This window comes from Aquila chrysaetos, chromosome 10 (assembly GCF_900496995.4).
Source record: "Aquila chrysaetos chrysaetos chromosome 10, bAquChr1.4, whole genome shotgun sequence".
NCBI lineage: Eukaryota > Metazoa > Chordata > Aves > Accipitriformes > Accipitridae > Aquila > Aquila chrysaetos.
Genome location: NC_044013.1, coordinates 25,992,911 through 26,011,203, shown reverse-complemented (window position 1 = coordinate 26,011,203; position 18,293 = coordinate 25,992,911). Strand labels below are relative to the sequence as shown.

At 43.3% G+C, this 18,293-nt stretch overlaps 1 long non-coding RNA gene across 1 annotated transcript in view; it reads left to right on the top strand.

The window, feature by feature from the left end:
* The first annotated feature begins 1,445 nt into the window (after nt 1–1,445).
* Nucleotides 1,446–18,293, top strand: part of LOC115347068 — a 45,992-nt gene continuing 29,144 nt past the window's right edge. Inside the window, exon 1 of the long non-coding RNA XR_003925364.1 lies at nt 1,446–1,534. This is a non-coding gene — a long non-coding RNA (uncharacterized LOC115347068). The remainder of the gene's footprint in view (nt 1,535–18,293) is intronic.

Sequence of the window (18,293 nt, the reverse complement as noted above, 5' to 3'; positions counted from 1 at the left end):
CCACCCATCACTCTGCCAAACCCACAGCTTCTGACGGACAGTGCAACGAGGTGTTTCTTTCCTGGATGGCTGGCCCCTGCTCAGCTCCCTCATTCCTTTACCTGATTTAACCATGTCCCTTGCTGCAGACCTTTAACCCTGCAGGAAGGGCATGCACTAATCACAGCATCCCCTCCAGCTCCCCACAGTGCCCAGGCCTTCGCACCACTGCAGGCAACATTCAGCTGTACCCTAATTTAGGCTGTGAAACTGTCAGCTCTTGTGTCCTCCCCTGGCAGCCGGTAGTCCTTTCATCACCAGGACAAGGAGCAGAGCAAGGAGAAGGAGAGGGATTAGGGGAGGAGTACTCAGGGTGTAGCAAGCAGGCAAGTAACAGCATCCCCCATGCAGACTCTGAATCTGAATTCTGCCATCTCAAATTGAGGTGGGTCACGGGTGCCTCAGCACTGGGGAAAAGGAACAGATCCATGCCCTTTTTGTTGCCAGGCCCCCAAATTAGGCAAAGGGGGATAATGAACTAAGCGGGAGGCTCTATCAAATGGGAGCAGGTGATTAGGCTTGAGTTTTCTGATTGCCTTCAGCTGGGAGTCAGTTCTATAAGGGCTGTATTTCCACCCTAGAAAGGTTAGGGGTGTTAGCTTTGTTTGGGTGTGTGCTATTCCACTGTCTGGATAGGGTGAGAGAAAATTCTTGCCACATATAAGAAGTCATGCTAAAGGGGGTAAAAATATCTCTGTATTTATTATGGTATTGCTTCCTTTTCACATTCTCCTTTTTCATTGATTGAATGTTTCTGTTCAGAGGAATTTTCAACATCGTATTGCATGTTGTCTCCCAGTGCTATTATCTTGTTCCAGAAGGAAGCTGTGGAAAGTGCTCATTTTAGTAATTACTCTGTTTTTTGAGATAGAAATTATTTGTAGTGGAGGATGATCGGGCTAGGTGGGCTGCTGTGAACATCAGCCACTAGACTGACCAGTCAGACTGGAACAAACCAGCAAGGCTGCATGCAAGCCCTTGGGCCTTACTGCTGCATTGCTTTTAGATGCTAGGCTGCTCCCTTACCTCCACCTGGTAGATTTAATGCTGCTGTGGTCATGTTTGAATACTAGCACCAGTAAATTCTACCCGAGGACAGAAGTAACAGCAGGGTTAAGCTGGCTCATGTGCAACTTGAAGCAGGATAGGTTGTGTTCCTATTCTGCTAGTTGCTCTACTGAAAGTAATTTCCCCAAGGTAAAAAATGCCTTCATCTATGCCTACTGAAGTCTACTGTTTTGCTTGTGTTCCTTGTCTTGAGACTTCCTATATGATTCAATTAGAAACATTAGTGAGGAAATTACATGTTTTAAGACTAACTTTCAAAGTTACTCCCTTGGTTGCTGTATGGGTTCTTAAAACATTTTTTTTCTCTTTTAGGGTTTCCCATTGTTTCAACACCCAGATTAGAGTCTCTTTCATGTGGGAAATGCTTTTCTGTGAAGACTTGCAGAATATTTGCCCAGAATGGACATGAAGGAAGTGCCCTGGTGTGGTAAGTACCCTCTCAGAGGCTAGTGCTTTGTAGTAGCATGAACATCTAGCTCTGTGTGGCATCAACTAGCAATCAACAGCTATGTTGCTGTATATTTATGAGGAAGGTAAATGAATGTTGCAAACTATTGTTTCCAAACTGTGCCTTCACATCAAGGAGCAAGGTAAAAAAGGGATTTTTTTTTTTTTTTTTTTTTTTTTTTAGTATATGTTAACTGTCAAAGCTGCCTCTCCTGAACTCCTTTGTGTGCAAAATAACAATGTGGAGCCAGACTAGAAGATGGAAAATTGTCTTTTGAGACAGTTATTTGAAGCAGTAGCAAACTAGTGCTGACCACACCTGAACCTCAACCCATTTACACTGTGCAAACCTTAGCAAATAGTCTCTGCAGTGTTATGGGAAGAGCAATAAAGCTTATTTTTGTGAGCAGGGTGAAAAAAATTTGGTGAGCTAGACCCTGCTTTCAATGTCTAGGTATTCCAGTGTGGCTACACCTTCCAGCTGGACTTTGAGATGGTCAGAGGGGAGAGATTTCCCCTTGAGTATCATATAGCTGAACTTGCATAGGAAAGGGTGCCTGGAATAGGGCTTTTGACTGACTGGAAATGTCTCAAAGAAGAGGGAGAGGCAGTGTTGCAAATCCTGGGATTGTTCCAAATAAGGTAAGGTTATCTTTTTTTTTTTTTTTTTTTTAATGAAAACTGGGAAAACTTAGTTGAGAATTTTAACTCAGAAAATGGCTCAGTGGTAGGTATTGGATTACTAATGAGCTGTGAACTTGACTAAAGCTAATGTATTGATTAAGGTAATATTTTCCTAATCTTATTTACCCTTCATTAAACTTAAGAAAAAGTACTGCCGAAGATATGTGCTTAGAACTCAAGGTAGCTACAACTTTCTACTGGTCAACTCACTTTGCACTCGAACAAAGTAAAAATATAGAACGTGGTACAGTTGGGTATATAAGGCAAGCTGGTATCATGAAGTGGCAAGAGGCTCAGGCTTTGAACTATACACTATGGTTACATTCAAATAAATCAGTATTCTGTGCACATGTCACAGACCATTGCATCATGTTACTGAAATGAAGTTTATTGCTGTGGCATGTAGAATAGGTAGTGCTTTTATGTCCCAAACATTGCAGGCTGCAATAGCAAGTGTAAATGGGGTGACTGTAGTTACCAGTGCCTCTAATAGTGTCAGAGCATGATGTGGGAATTGCATTGTATTCAACAGCTATTTGCTAAGGCCTCAGGAGTATAAATAAATAAAGGTTTTCAAAGGCTAAATAGGCTGTTCTGCTGAATTGGTCTTAACTAGCAGTGTCGACAGAGCACATGGGCTCATGTGCTAGTCCTTGGATTGCTATTCAAGCTGCTCTGTGAAATCAGTCATCTTTCTGTAGGTCTGTTTTACTCCTTTTGTGCCAGAAATGCTTGGAGTAACAGTCTTCTAGTGTTAACATAGTATCTTTACTTTTAATCCTGTCTAAAATACAGAAAAAGCAAAGGAGGAAAGACAGATGTAAACCAAAGATCATTTCCAGGGTACTGATTTAGCTCTTGACACTACAGTCCTTTTAAATGAACTGACTCTTATTTACAGCTCTCTTGGGTTTTGTCTTTTTTTTTTTTTTTTTTGCCTTCCCTCCCCTCAAAGATGCTTCTTCCCTGGCTGTAAAGTCTTCCCTAACTCCTTACCTCACAGCTTAAAGGAGGAAAAAGAGGCAGCAGGAATAATCAGTGTCTGTTATATGCTCAGAATGCATGATCTCTTGTAAAAGACATTCTATGTCATTGGAATAGATGCTGAGAATGTGACCTTTGTGTTTGAGAGAGCGATTAGAGAGTGTGAGCCTTGGGTCAGCACAGCACTTAAGAGTTTACTTAATTTAAGCAATTGCCTAACAACTTTGATGGCTTACTTGCAGTCTGTACTATGTCAGGGCCTAACACTCAGAACTGGATAAGGTGTTCTGTAAAATAAATCAACTAACATTTCAAAATTTTTTCTTTTCACTTGGAAAGTGTACACAACAAAATGTTTTATTGCAATATCAAACGTTCTGGAAACGTGATTAAAGAAGAGCTTGCAAGAATTGAATTAGCAGGCAAGAAATTGCTTGTATTGATTTACTCTGTGTATATGCAAAAACTTCTATTGTGACATGAGCTGCTTCTCCTCTCCCCACAATTCCTGGCAGCAAGTAGAAAGTGAATTTCCACCAGATGGTATGGGGACAGTTCAAACTGTGTTAGGTATGTGATGGCACAGGTGTGGGGCTGTAAGAAGACAGAAGGGCTTGCTGATAAAAGCCAGTGTATTGACAACTATGGCTAGGAACCAGGAACTGACTCTTCCTTGGGCTGTTATTGACACCAGAATTACTAAAAACAGTTTTGGAGCATATTCTGTTGCTGGCAGGTGTGTAACACCAGTACAGCTTCTAATCCATGTGAATAATGGACATTGAGATCTTTCCTGAAACTCTTTAAAAGTAAAACACTGACCATAAGAGAAAGTTTTCTGTTATTAACTTCCCTTACCTGGGAGTGTATGTGAGTTTCTAGTTATGCTGTGAATAGCATAGTGTGAACTGTTGAAAAGCTACTGAGCAGCAGAGGTCTGTAGCTTGTCAAACCCAGGTTGGACCAACTCAAACTTCCCCTTCTTTCAGGGAATGCAGCTGACATGGCTGATCTCAGCCCTGCATTGGGAACTGCTACAAGCAAAGGAGAATGCTTGCTGTGCATTTTTGCATAACTGATTCTGTGAATAATTTTGTACTTCATTTACTTCATAGGAGAGCTTGCAGTGTCTGATCTTGAACTAAATACCTAGGACTGTTTCAGACATGTCTGAATTTCTGCTGAGCATGTGTCTGCATGCAGTCCTGGGTGCTGATTTAAACTTCATGTGGCAAATGTGATGGAGGGTGTAAATCTTCATTTTGCTTCTCATCCAAACAATAAAAATTAGATAATCTGGTTCATCCAATAGCTCATGCTAAAATGAGTCATATATATGTATGTGTGTATATACTTATATAGGGGTCATTACTGAAATGCCTGCTGTTAATAGGTTCCTACAAAATCCCTTCCAAGGGAAGTAAGCCAAATAGCTTTGCTCTCTCATCATTCCTACAGAGGCAGCCACTGGGTCCCAGCAGGGATGTTAGCATCAACCAATCTGTGTTTTGAGTGAGACACCAGGAAGCATAGTTTTCTGGCCAGTATTTCAAGAAAACATATGGCAGAGTCTGCTGCTCATGAAAGGCAATGGTGTAGTCAAATACTGAATCAGGACTTTCCCACTGCACATATTTAGAGGAATCCAGTTTTCCCCATACCACTGGATTCTAGTGCAAAATAGCATTTTCTACTCTAGCCCTGATAGGAACTTTTTTGCAGCTAACCCATGCAGGATTTGAACTCCTTATGATCAGCATTGAAGTCTTCAGGCTAACAAAGCCCAAGTCCGTTAGCTAGCCTCGGGAATAGATAAGCAAGCCTCTTACACAAGGAAACCACTAAAGACTGTCTTTTACTGTAAGCTGTATTTTAATTTCAATGTTTTAACATACATCATGTTAGATGGAGTTACTCAGGGCAAACACTGTTGTTTCTAATATCCTGTTGGGATGATGAATGGGCTAGCACTTCAGAGCAAATCTGGGGGGAGATGGTACTTATCGCTGCCGTATCTTTACTGTTCGAACTTGCATTGAAACTCATTTTGGTCTGCCACCTTGAACTTCTGACATTTCTGCCTCATTGCTATTGCACTGTCCTCATTGAACTTGTTTATAATTCAGTGTCAAAATAGAGTAGTTGCAACTGGGCCTCTAGACTTGTGGAATAAGTTTAAAAGTGCATTGGTTGCCTTATTCTGTAATACAGTCATGTTCTGGCAGCTCTTAACAGGATAAATAACTTTGTCTTATGAGAATCTCTTGACTGTATTCTTTTGCTAAAGAGCACTTTCACAACTAGCGTTAATGACTTGGTTTCTAGTGACAGATTATTCTGACTTCATTGAGATCCCTAGCAGTTTGAGCATCAGGTGACTGCAGGACAGCAGGAACTTTACTTTTAAGCACCTACCATAGTATTATCTAGCCTAGTAATTTTTCTGTTGTTCAGGATCCAGGAGTAGAGTAGATTTCCCTTCAATGTAGAGTGATTTTGTTATGGAAGGTAATTATTTTCTTCCTTTAATATCAAATGATGTTTGGGTGTTTTCCAATCTGTAACCAAAGTATCAGCACAGTGCCAGCTGTAGGTGGGATTAAAAGCAAGAATTGCCAAACCATATAAATATTAAGTATGGATATTCACGCAGTCAGATGTTGCATGGGGGTTGTCTTCATTAAAGTACTGTATTAGTAGCTTCCATTATGTTGCTCTCCCATGGTGCAAGCATTCTGGATCAGAAGAGACCTGCCATTTCACATGTGCTCCAGCTGTTCCCTTCACCCACCACAGTCAAGCCTAGTATTTTCTTATTTTTAATGAGTTACTTGTGTAGAAAGAAAAAAAAAAAAAAAAAGGCAGAGGGAGATTGTTAGATTGTTTCCAGCATGAAGAAGCTGGGTGAGATCAGAAAGGTCCAAGAGTTTTTCACAGCCCTGTGAAATGTGGAGCTGCAAGGCTGCTTCATTTCCTTGACTGCTCATTGTGACAGATCGACAACAGGGCGGTTGCCTTTGTCCCTGATGCTTTTGTTTCTGAGAGCACTGACGACTTCTGCCCCATTTTTTAGTGTCCTTTTGTTCTTGCTCTTCTTTTTTTCTGGGCTCTTTATTATTCTGCTTTGATTTTGGTTTTACTGTCCTTCAGGGATGTTTCCCATCTCAGTGTGTCTCATCTTAAAATTACGTGTTGTTCAGGGCTCCAACCAATGGCCCCAGGATGCCTGGTCATAGCTTTGATGCATGCCATAGTCAAGCAAGCTGAAATTGCAACACAAATCAGTGCACAATCTGACGCAACTCTTAACGTTTGTCATGTGGTGAGGAAAAGCTGTGCCCAGTGGAGCCAAAGCAACACTGAAAATAGTGTCTCTTCATAAGGACTGGTCCAAGCCTCCTACCATGACAGTACATGTACTGCATGCACCTGCCCTGTCTGCCTCTGGCAGCTCTGGAGGCCCCTTTATCTGTGCTCAGTGGCACATTTGCACTGGAACACCTTGCCAGAGCCCTCCCAGAATAGGTATAGATCAATCCTGTAGAATATCCTGACAGTGAGGGTGACGTGTGGATATCACACTGATGTTCAGAAGATCTCACCTGGTGGTGTTCTGGATCCTCTCAGCTGATGCCATATTTGAGGTAGGGGCTTGTAGAGCAGGACTCCTGCTCTGTTTTGAAAGCCTCCTCCATCTTACAAAGAACTAGCATAATCATGACTCCAAACCTGACTGTCAAGTTGTTCCTTGTGCTTTGCATCCCTTGCAACTTTGTCTAGTTGCACAGAAATTTGCAGAAAGCTTGCTGACAATAATACGTATGCTTGCTGGCCTGTGCACAGGAATATTGCAACTCTGAGCATGCAACCAACAGACCATGTAAGCTTCTGTTTCTGTCTTTGAGCCATCTTTCTGCTTCAAATAATCTTCAGAGAAAAGGATTCAAAACCTCCATATCAAAATCATGTACCCAGTGGTCATGAAGAATGGCAGAATAAACAAGATTTGTCTTGTAGCAGCGCTGACGGGAGGGAGTGGGTGCTGTTGCTCTCACATTGCTTGTCATGCTCTTAGAATGGAGTAGCACCTGGGAAAGTGGCACTGAGCTGACACAGGTCAAGCAGAGTGGCATTTTAAGGTCCCTACCCTCTAGCTATGCTTGATTGATGTTTACAACATTAGTTGCTTCTGTACTGCTTCAAACCCTGCTGTGAGGGAGTAATCCAGCCCCTGCAGTATCATTTGGAAAGAAGGATGGGTTAAAGCTCTGGAGGCTTGATAGTGGACCACTAGTACTTAAAATCTGAGAACTCTGTATAGTCTAGAGGCCTTTATAGCTGTGCTGAATTATCACTGGCCTAAAATATTGCCAGAATGCATTACTTGTCTCTGGAAGCCATTTGTTTTCATTTACTGCACAAAGTAAAACAGGCCCAAGGTTACAAACAGCTTAGTCTGTACCAGGGCTGTAATTCTGTTGCACTGGTAAATGCCATCATCACTTATAAGTGCCATTGTCACTGATGTAACACAAGCAGCTCAGCTAGCTTCTCTGGCTTGGTGGCAGAGCATAGGTACTTGGGTCTTATGGAAATGGATGTTTAGACCTGGCTTGGCAGAGGGTTTAAGGAAGGGATGCACAGGGAGGGTTCTTGTGACAGGCCTTGAAGGGAAGAGGTAGGGAAGAGGTAGCAGAGAGAGGCTTCCTGTGCCTTGAAGCCTGCTTCTGGGGGCACTGTCTGACTCTTGTGTTTGAGTAGTCTGTTCAAAGACCAAACCTGTAATCAGAAGGAAGAGACTTAGTGTGTGTGGTGACCAAATGAGCACTTAACCAAGAAGTGTGTATCCACAACAGACCGCTTCTTTTTAGCAGCCCAGTGCTGCCCTGGTGTAAGGTTCAGGTGTTACAGCTAGCAATTTGCTGTGATGCTCAGTATCACTGGTACCACTAGCTGAGAAGCTCAGAGTGTTTCATTTTAAATTGCACTGTAAAGCTGAAATAAAGGGATAATATCTGTTTTACAGAACGGGAGACTTAAACTAAGAAGAGCTTATATAACTGTCTTCATGGAAACTAGTTTAAAAAGCAGAATGTAAGCAGGTGAATGGTTAACCAGTCCATGTGCACTGGATGAATACAATCATTTAACTGGTAGGATCTGTACCTAAATTCTGTCTCTTACGGAGAATTTAATTCCTAACAGCCAGAGTAGTCCCTAATGTGCTGAAGAGAGCTTCTGGAGCAAGGAAGATGTATCCTTGGTAGAGGATAAAGCTAGAATACATTTAAATGACCTGGACAGATGTAAGTCCCTGGAACCTGATGGGATGTACCCATGAGTGTTGAGGAAGCTGGCTCATGTCATTGTCTCGATCTTTGGAAGGTCACTGCAATTGGGGGAGGTTCTTGAGGGCTGGAAGAAATCAAATGTCACTCCTATCTTCAAGAAAGGCAAGAAACAGGATCTAGGGCAATACAGGTCAGTCAGCCTCACCTCAGTCCCTGGGAAGCTGGAAAAGTGAATAATAATGGAAGCCATTTCCAAAGATACTAATTGATGGGATCATGGTTGGGAGAAGTCAGCATGGATTTACAAAGGGAATATCATACCTGACTGTGGTGGAAAAATACTTAACTGCAAGGTTCAAGGAAACAACCTGAACTTCACACACAGACTTAACTGCAAGGTTCAAGCAAATGATTTATTTGAACTTCACTTATAGACTTAACATGCCACTATTGCAGGTTTTACAGATACAATGGTGGAATGCATTATTACAATTTTAAAAGCAAGAGTAGTACATTATTACAACCACAAGTGATTCACATACAAGCACGGACGTGTCTACAAACTTAAAGCATAAACAATATTCACTTACCCCTCCAGGTTAGGGCTCTCAATCCCAGGGAAGCTACTTTGACCAGTGTCCTGATCAAGGCGGGGAAGGGTCTCCTTCACAAGCCAACTGTATGGTTGGAGAAGTGACTTCCCCAATTTCCAACCTGAATCTTAGGGTTTTTATCCCCTGACTTGTGGAATAGTGTGTATGACTATGTTTGAGTGGATTATGATATATGCCTAAATGGATTATGTATATCTGAGTGGAGTTTCCCCTTATCTTTCCTTTGCTGGTCTGTGATTGTTTGAATACACAAGGTTGTCATTTGAAACTGAAGCTGAAACCTTCCAATGTGGTTTTTTGTTGTTGTTTTTTAACCTTGCTTCCTCAGGCAACTGAATAGTGGTTGGATTGAGACTTGGGACATATTATTTGTTAAAGGATTTCAAGGCTCAGTTCAGGTTTTGGTTCTTTGAATGGTGCAGCCACTGCCCTGCTTAGTTTAGGGTTTATCAGACAGCCCAGGACTAAGCTGTCTACACAGCTCCCCATGAGTTGTCTCTGCAGAGAGACAGGGCCTCAAGGCAATCCAAGGCTGGGTTGCTTTTGTAACAACCCGTGAGTCACCTGTGTGCACTAGACATGGTGAAACTTGTTTGTGAACTATGAGCTGGACAATCCACACACTGACCAACTTGATAGTCTGCTACAATGAGATGACTCACTTTGTGGACAAGGGGAGAGCAGTGAGTATTGTTTATCTTGACCTTAGTAAAGCTCTCAATACTGTTTTCCATAATATCTTCATAGACAAAGTGATGAAGTATGGGCTTAAAAAATGGGCAATGAAGTGGACTGAAAACTGGCTGAACTGCCAAGCTCAGAGGGTGTGATCAGCACAGACTCCAGCTGATGCCAGTCAGTAGTGGAGTAGCCCAGGGGTTGATACTGGCATCAGTACTGTTTTAACATCTTTGTTAACGATATGGCTGATAGGACAGAATGAACCCTCAGCAAGCTTGCAGATGATGCCAAATTGGGAGGAGTGTGTGATACACCAGACGGTTGTGCTGCCATTCACAGGGACCTTGATGGGCTGGAGCAATGGGACAACAGGGACTTCATGGCATTAAGCAAAGGGAAATGCTAAATCCTGCCCCTGAGGAGGAAAAACCCCACCTACCAGTACACTCTGGGGGCTGACTGGCTAGAAAGCAGCTCTCCAGAAAAGGACCTGGGGGTCTTTGTGGACACTAAGTTGAGCAGGAGCCATCAGGGTACCCTGTGGCAAAGGCAGCCAACAGCATCATGGGCTGCATTAGGAGGAGTGCTGCCAGCAGGCTGAGAGAAATGATCCTTCCCCTCTACTCAGCACTGGTGAGGCCACATCTGGAGCGCTGGGTCCAGTGCTGGTCTTCCCAATACAAGAAAGACATGGACTTAGAGGAACACTATCATCAAAGGGACACAAAGACTAAGGGCTTGGAGCATCTCTCATATAAGAAGGGGCTGAGAGAGCTCGGATTGTTCAGCTTGTGAAAAAGAAGGCTCAGAAAAGGTCTTATCACTGTGTTTAAACCCCTGATGGGATGAATAAAGAAGATTGAGCCAGATGATTCTCAGTGAAAGGGCAAGAGGCAATGGACACAAACAGAAATTCAGAAAATTCTGTTTAAATGTAAGAGAACTCTCTTACTGTGAGTGTGGTCAAATCCTGGAACAGGTTGCCCAGAGAGGTTGTGGAGTCTCCACCCTCAGAGAGATTCAAAACCTGACTGGCCACAGACCTGAGGAACCTGCTCTAGGTGACCCTGCTTTGAGCAGGGCATTGGACTAGATGATCTCCAGAGGTGACTTCTAACCTCAACCCTTCCATGATTCCCTGAAAAGGCAGTGGTTCCGTGCAGGCACAGTAGTTAGAGCACTATCTATAACATAACAACATAACTCAATGCTCTGCTTTTATTCCAAGAGGCCTATCAGCAATCTAACATCAAAAATCTGCATTTCCTGACTTATGAGATATTTCAGGAAATGAGTCTACCGCCATGTGTTAAGAGCCCAACAGATAAGCAAAGAGCAAGAGCTTGCTCAATCTGTTAGTTACATAACCACATAAATATAACAGTCACTTTTCTTAGCATCAGGTACTTACTCTGTAATTGGTATCACTTAATATAAAGCATTGTTCTCCATTTCCCTTCTCAGTTTTAATGGTTGATGTAATTGCAGTTTTGCAAACCATGGTAGCATACAAATGCAGTTGCTTCTGTATCAAGTAAAGTATGTGACGCTATTCATGATATGTTAGTGTAGGACTTTGGATGATCACAGAAAGAGGACCAAATTGTGGATGCAGGCAATTTGTTTGGTATCATGAAAGGAACAAATATTAAGACAGTCCTTGAGAAAGAAACCCACAGTACTTAAAAAAAACAAAACAAACAACCAAACAAAAACAAACAAACAAAAAAAACCCACAAAAACCAAACCATATATATATATAAAAATATCTTTCTACATGAATTATGGTTTTTATTTCGGGTACAGAAATTGCTGCAGTAATTAACCCAACTACCTGAATTTTCATATGGGATAGGTAGAAAATTCCACTATAAAGAAAAACTCTGCAGATAGTGGGATGCAGAAAAGTTACAAAATGTATTAAATAGTTTGAAAATTTACAACTGCTGTAAGGTGCATGTGTTGGGTGTTTGAGCCAGCACTTCAGCTACTGTTGCAGAGCCTGTGGGGGGTATCTGGTTTCACTGAGCATGCTCACCTGTGCAATAACAGACTTGGGTATGAGCTCCACCAGGCATTGGGGCTGCTCCTGTCTCTGCTTTATTTAGGGTGGAAAATGAGCTACTTTATATAAATAGCAATCTGTTTAAAATTGACCCTGCTAGAGAATTAAAATTGCTCCATCTTCTGTAGTCCTGGCTGTGGTGCCTAGCTGGTTGCAGTGCTATTTGCTGTGTTTTGCATATGTGCCCATCATAACGTATACAATCAGCCTTTGCAGGTCACTCACTATGTGCCTTTTGGATATAAAGGAGATGATCATAAACTCAGTCTGAAGCTGTGTTCAAATGGCTTGCACCTAATGCACTGAGGACAACTGCTTAATTAGAGGAATATCATAGAAAAGATGGTATATAGGATGGGAATGAAAGTTTTTATTCAGCCTTGCCTCAGGAGTTGATCAAACTCATATTACTTACTTTTTCATTTTATTGTGTCCTGTGAGAACCCCTGCCTGCCACCTGGCCTTCCACTGCACAGAGATGAGCAGAATTGAAGATGTGGTAGAGGCACCAGACATGACAGCAGAGGAGTGAACTGATGCCTGTGGATTTGCCACTTGGTGTTACAGTTATCCCCTTAAGCTGTGAGGCAAAAAGCTTGCTGGATAATGGGAAAGTAAGCTTAGCTGGGGGAGTGAGGATCATCTCCGAAACACCTGCGTGTCTGAATAATGCTTTCAGAAGAGCTGGTCAGAAGAATAGGAGTTTTCCTGCAAGAAATACTCATAAAATCTCATCTTTGTCTACTTTGTACTGGCCACTGATGTTTCCAGTGTTGGGGGGGTGGGGGTGGAGAGGAAAGAAATTGCTGTACTTCATTGTAAATGGTCAACAGAAGAGTGAAAGCTCCTGCTTGGAAATGCAGGTGAGGTCCTCATGAGAGCTGTCCTTTGAAAACTTTCCACAGAAATGAATAAGGGATTAGCTCTGGTCCAAATATTAACTCAGATTTAGTAAACAAAGTGTGCTTTGATCTGCAGTGAGGTCCCAACTAAAATGTGCTTGCAACTATTTATACCAGTGGTATTTAGGATCTCACTGTCAGTTCAGTGCAGGGACAGGATACTTCCCTTCCCTGGAATTGCTTCACCATGTCTCATTAACTCAGGTTTACTGGGACTTGATGAAAACCATAATCTCACCTCCCTGCCCACAGTGCCTTACTGTCTTTAACAAACAATCAAACACAACTCTGAGTTTTTCATTCTCCCCATGTGCCACTAAAATATAGCGCAGTGTGCTGCAACATCTGTAGGTGATTCCATGCATGAAAGAGTATATTGATGCCTCTGCAAAATACTAGATTGGGGTCACTTCTGAAGCATTTGGTAATCCTTCTGTTGAAGGGAGAAGCACACTTTTGTTTATAGTACATGCATTTCCTTTACTTAAAATGGATCTTTGAAAGCCTTCATTAGCTGTAAAACCAGGGTGCAAGCTGGCATGTGGATTCATTAATGTTCTGCTCATCTACACTGGTACAGATTTTGGCCTGTTTTCTTGCACCATGTATAGACAAATCCAGCAAGTTTGGAGGGTTCTCCTACTTCCCCCCAATGACTAGTATGTTCTTGGGAGCTTTGTGTTTTTACAAAACTGTTGGCCTATCCAACAACACAAGCACTTGAAGATGCACAGTGTGCATGCCATTCAAGTCAACGCAGTTATTTCCATTCCTGAAGTTAAGCACACTGACTACTTGGGCCAGCACACTGACAGAGCTGGAATAATGGAAATATTTCTGGATTTCTTTTTTGTGGTGAGGACAAAGAAAGCACCAAAAAATGTTTGTTCTACTAAATTGACATATGCCCATCCCAGAAAGTAGTTGTGCTTTGCATGGGTTGAATTTATGTGAAGTTTTCTATTGCAATTACATAGGGAAAACATCCTAGTCTGACTGATCATAAGTGAATAGCTTTAACAGCAATTAGCTCCGCTGATAGGTTATTTGAACTGCTGCTAGAGATATTGATCAGGAAAAAAGCTGTTTGTAATAGTGGCATCTGAAACAATTGGTTTTAAAACAGTCAGAAATATAGCTATTGATTGACTGAAGGGGATTCTTCTGGCCTGTCTCAGCAGGATGTTGTGGTGTGAACTTTGAGAATAATCTTTAAAGAAAGTTTTAAGAAAAAAAGAAAAATGCAGCAGGGGTGATTGAATATCTTTCAGAGAAAATTATGGAGGAGTATAGGAAGCCAGGGTTATTTCGCTGATTATTTCTCAGCCATCCAAATCTGAGATTGAGAACATTACCTAGATTTAACGTGGAAGATGTAAAAAGGGCCATTGTTCAGAATCTGTCTGGAAAGTCCAAATGCACATCAATTCCCTAGGAACAGTAACTTTCCTGGGACCAAGAGATGGCCAAGTCACATTTGCAAAGTGAGGAACATGGAAACTGAAAGTGTTCTGTGGTGTTGGGCAACCGATTGAGAAACCGGTACTAGGATTTGTTCTGGAACTAGGTGAACAGTCCCATGCTGGTGCGAGGGATTTTACCTGGATGGATTTTCTTCAGGCCTCTGATCATCTGCCTTAATTCATGCCTGCACAGAGGGATGGCACATGGCATTATATCGAACCTCCGCATCAGTAGAAATTTCAGGTAGTGAAATGGTAGACTTTAGTATTTTTCAGGGCAGTTAAAGAACAAATGTCTCTCTGTTTACCCCTTCTTTGTCAGCCAGTCTTTGCAAAAGCAAATAAATTTAAAGTACAGTCTGTAAAGACTCACGATCCAGACATTCAACTCGTATTCAGGGTCCGTCTGTTATCATGCATGTTCTGATATGCATGAGACAGTTGAGTCTCCATCTGCTGAACTAGGCAGTTGTTTGAAAGATGGTAACATAAGTTACATGTTGATGATGCTTATGTTGCTATGAATTGAAGGCAGACAGTTTCTAAATTGATCCTTCCCGCCTATATAGCTAAAACGAGCTTGAAACAGGGAAATGGAAATTTAACATTTCCTTTTAAAAATCTCTGTCCAAAGAGAATTGTGTGTCTTTCTCTTTCCTTCCCTTGCTTCAGAATAATGCTCAGTCTTTATTTGCCCTGTTTGCCTGGATCAGGTGGAGGTTGTATACCCTGGGCCTTCCTAGGGCTTGGGCTTCTGGAGAGTGCTGTGTTTGCTACATGTGTTGCAAGGCAGTGGAACTGATTCTGCTTTGGATAAGGAAAGGAAGGGTTAAAATCTCTTCCAGCCCTTGTGTCCTATATTCTGTGTGTAAAGAAACATGATGCTGTTCTTGAATTACCAGCCCTTGCCCTCTGTATTCTGGGCTGTTTCTTATTTAAACACTGTTAATTGTTGTTTATGATCATATCAAAGGTCTCTGAAAATCTCAGCTAAGACTGATATCCCTGTATCCTCAGTGCACACATGAAGTGGAACAGCTTACAGCTTTTCATGAACTTGTCTGTTTCTTTTGTGTTACCATTTCTCTTTTGGGAATGAGAGAAGTGAGATGTGACAATGTAAAGTGGCTTTTTCCAACATCACGCAAACTGCCTGTGACAGCTGGGAAAGATGACCCAGAACATCCAAGTCCCATGCCAGGGCTCTCAGCCTGTCCTCCTGTGTTGAAGTGCAAACTGGGAAAACCCAGATCCCAGAGCCCTGCTAAGTGTATTGCTGCCTTTCATCTTGTGCACTCAGGCAGCAACCCCTGCAAGGCTGTATGAGGCTGATGGCAGTCTCTTTCCAACATAGTAGGAACACTCCTGTTTTGAGGGCTGAAGTTTTCTAAGCATGGTAGCTGTCGAGGCGTTAGACTTCGGTTAGTGCAAAGCCAGTTCACCTGCTAGCTTGGCAGAACAAGGAGGAGAACCAAAATACCCCTTCATTTCCAGTAATAGAAAAGTCCTGTGACTTTATGATAAACAGCTCTTCAGCTGAAGCAGCTAGCTATTTGAGCATGGAAATTTGGCATGGAAATAGCCTTTCATTACAATCATGTCTCTGAGCATTCCCATGAAAAACTGCTTTTGACCAGCAGCAGACTTGGAAAGTATTACCTTGCAGAGGTTGCAACCCTGCCTGCAAACTGCAAACCTGCAGGTCTTTTTGCTACCCATGAACAGGATCATTATCCCAGACTAGTATTTGCAGGGCAGGAGCGCTTCAGAGCTCCTGCGAGGGCTGAGACAACAGTGATGATACCCATTTATAAACAGGGATGAGAAATGCCGCTGCCTCCCTGCAGGATTGTGCAGCTGTGCCGCTGCGGGGGGAGTGAGGGGCAAGCTCCAGCGGGATGGCGGGAGGGTGCGTTGGGGCGGGGGCAGCTGCATACTGGCAGGATTCCCAAGAAAGCCCTTGTTTCCTGGTGAGATTTTAAATTGGCCGCCCAGGGGCCCTTCCCCGTGGCCTGTCTGGGTTCTGCCGGTGCCGGCTGTGTGGGCCTGCGTCCCTGCGCAGGAGGCTGTGGGCCAGTCTCCTCCCGCCGCCCGCGGGGGGGCTGCTAGTGGGGTTCCTCGGATCAGCCATCGACGTTTTATAACCGAAACCAGCGGTCCGTGTTTCGGGGTGGTTTTAATAACCCTAGTCTGTCAGCGTCCCTCGGTGCTCCCGCAGGAACAGAGGCGGGCGGGCTGGGTGCGGCTGCCCAGGCGAGCGCGGGCGGGCCGCGGCCAGCAGCAGCGGGGGCCCGGGCTCAGGCCAGACCGCCGCCGGGCTGGGCTGGGCTCGCCTCGCCTCGTCGCCGCTCCGCCATCGCCGGTGTCGGGCCGCCATCTAGCGGGCGGCCGCGGGGCTGTGCCCGGCCGGGCGAGGGCGACCGTGGGTTTCAGATGTCCGTGGAAAAGCTGGAGGTGGCCTCTGCCTTCCCGGCCGGGAGTGCCCGGAGATGCTGGTGGATTTACAGCGAGGCAGGGCGCTGGGACCGTGTGCGGCCTGCTGCTCAGGGAGCACCCCGGGCAGGGTAAGCTCGTCTTAGGCCCCCACAGGTACCTGGCCCCGAAAGCTTTGGGTGCTTGTCGGTCACTCTCTTCTTGGCTTTACCTGTTATACCTGAAGACTTACTACTCTGCAAAATGTCATAGTTAACTTTGGTACCTGAAGTGTGTGGAAAATTAGGTGGTATCAGTATTGCATCCACCATATTGTCAGATGCAGCCCAGTATTGTCAGTCTGAAACTTTCACAACCTACGCCTTAAAAATCATCATCAAATGGATCTGAAGCTTCAAATTATTAATGCAGATACACCTGGAGCTTTTATTTGCCCTGTGAGTCTTGCAGCCTTTTAGAGATGCCTCAAACTCTGAAAACTAATGAGATAACTGGTGGTAATCAGAAGACTTGCAAACCAGTGCATTAGTGTCAGTCCGTTGTTACAAGCTCTCATATGTAGTTAATGAGTGCTCACAACATACGGGGAAAACTTTCAGCTCCACTGAAATGGAGGGAACAGCAAATGCTCCACACTCACTTCAATGAGCTGTAGTGGAACTGCAACAGGAGAAAGGGACAAATAAAGACACTTTTAGGAACACAACCCAAGTTAATTACTGTGGTTGCATTTAGTGACCACAAACAGGGCAGGGAATGCAGTAGGAGAAGGGAAAGCAGAAACAGAGGCAAAGCCCACTCTCTAAGCTATTGCCAGTTCAGGAGCATGGCAGTTCAGGAAGGTATGGAGCTGCAAAGCCTTGCACAGCAAATTTAGTTCCCTAACTTGTTCTGGTGTAGAAATTTCAGTAAAGGTGGGTGCTCTGGTGGGCAGGGTTAAATGTACATCATGGTCTGCTTAGCCTAGTAAATCCATCGTATGGAATTGGTGACTGATAAAATAAGCACAGCCAACATAGCATGCTGGGGAGAAGAGCGACATGTACTCCTACATTAACTGATTGTTTGAAATAGTTTTGTTTTCATTCCTCCCCCAGATCAGTAGCTAAAAAAACCAGCCCCCTCAACAGTAAAAACAAAATGTGCATAAATCAAGGATAATGGTTTACAAAATGTACTGTGGTCCTTCTGACAAATAGTTTAACTCCTAGCAAATGTACAAGATAGTCTGCCTTTAGGTGGCAGAGCTGGTTGTGGTCACTTAAGTGTCTTTGCCTAAGCAACCTTATTGATTGTACCCAACTCCACTGAAGCAATTCATAAGCAGGAAATACCAATACAGCAACGAGTAGCATTTTACCCAGAGCCACATCTGTGCTCCAAGCTGCTTACTGTAATACTAAACAGTACAAATCTGTTGATTTGATAATGCAATGTCAAATGGTAAATCTGGATCAGTGTTGCATATATCCAAGATTAAGCACTTCTGAGTCAAAGCCTTCAACTCCATTGAGAAAGAAATAGGCCTTAATTCTGATCTTACTATAGTGGTGTTAGTGAGGAGTTACTTCGCTGATTTCACAGACATTACATCATCTTTATTAAATGGTAACTGAGATGAC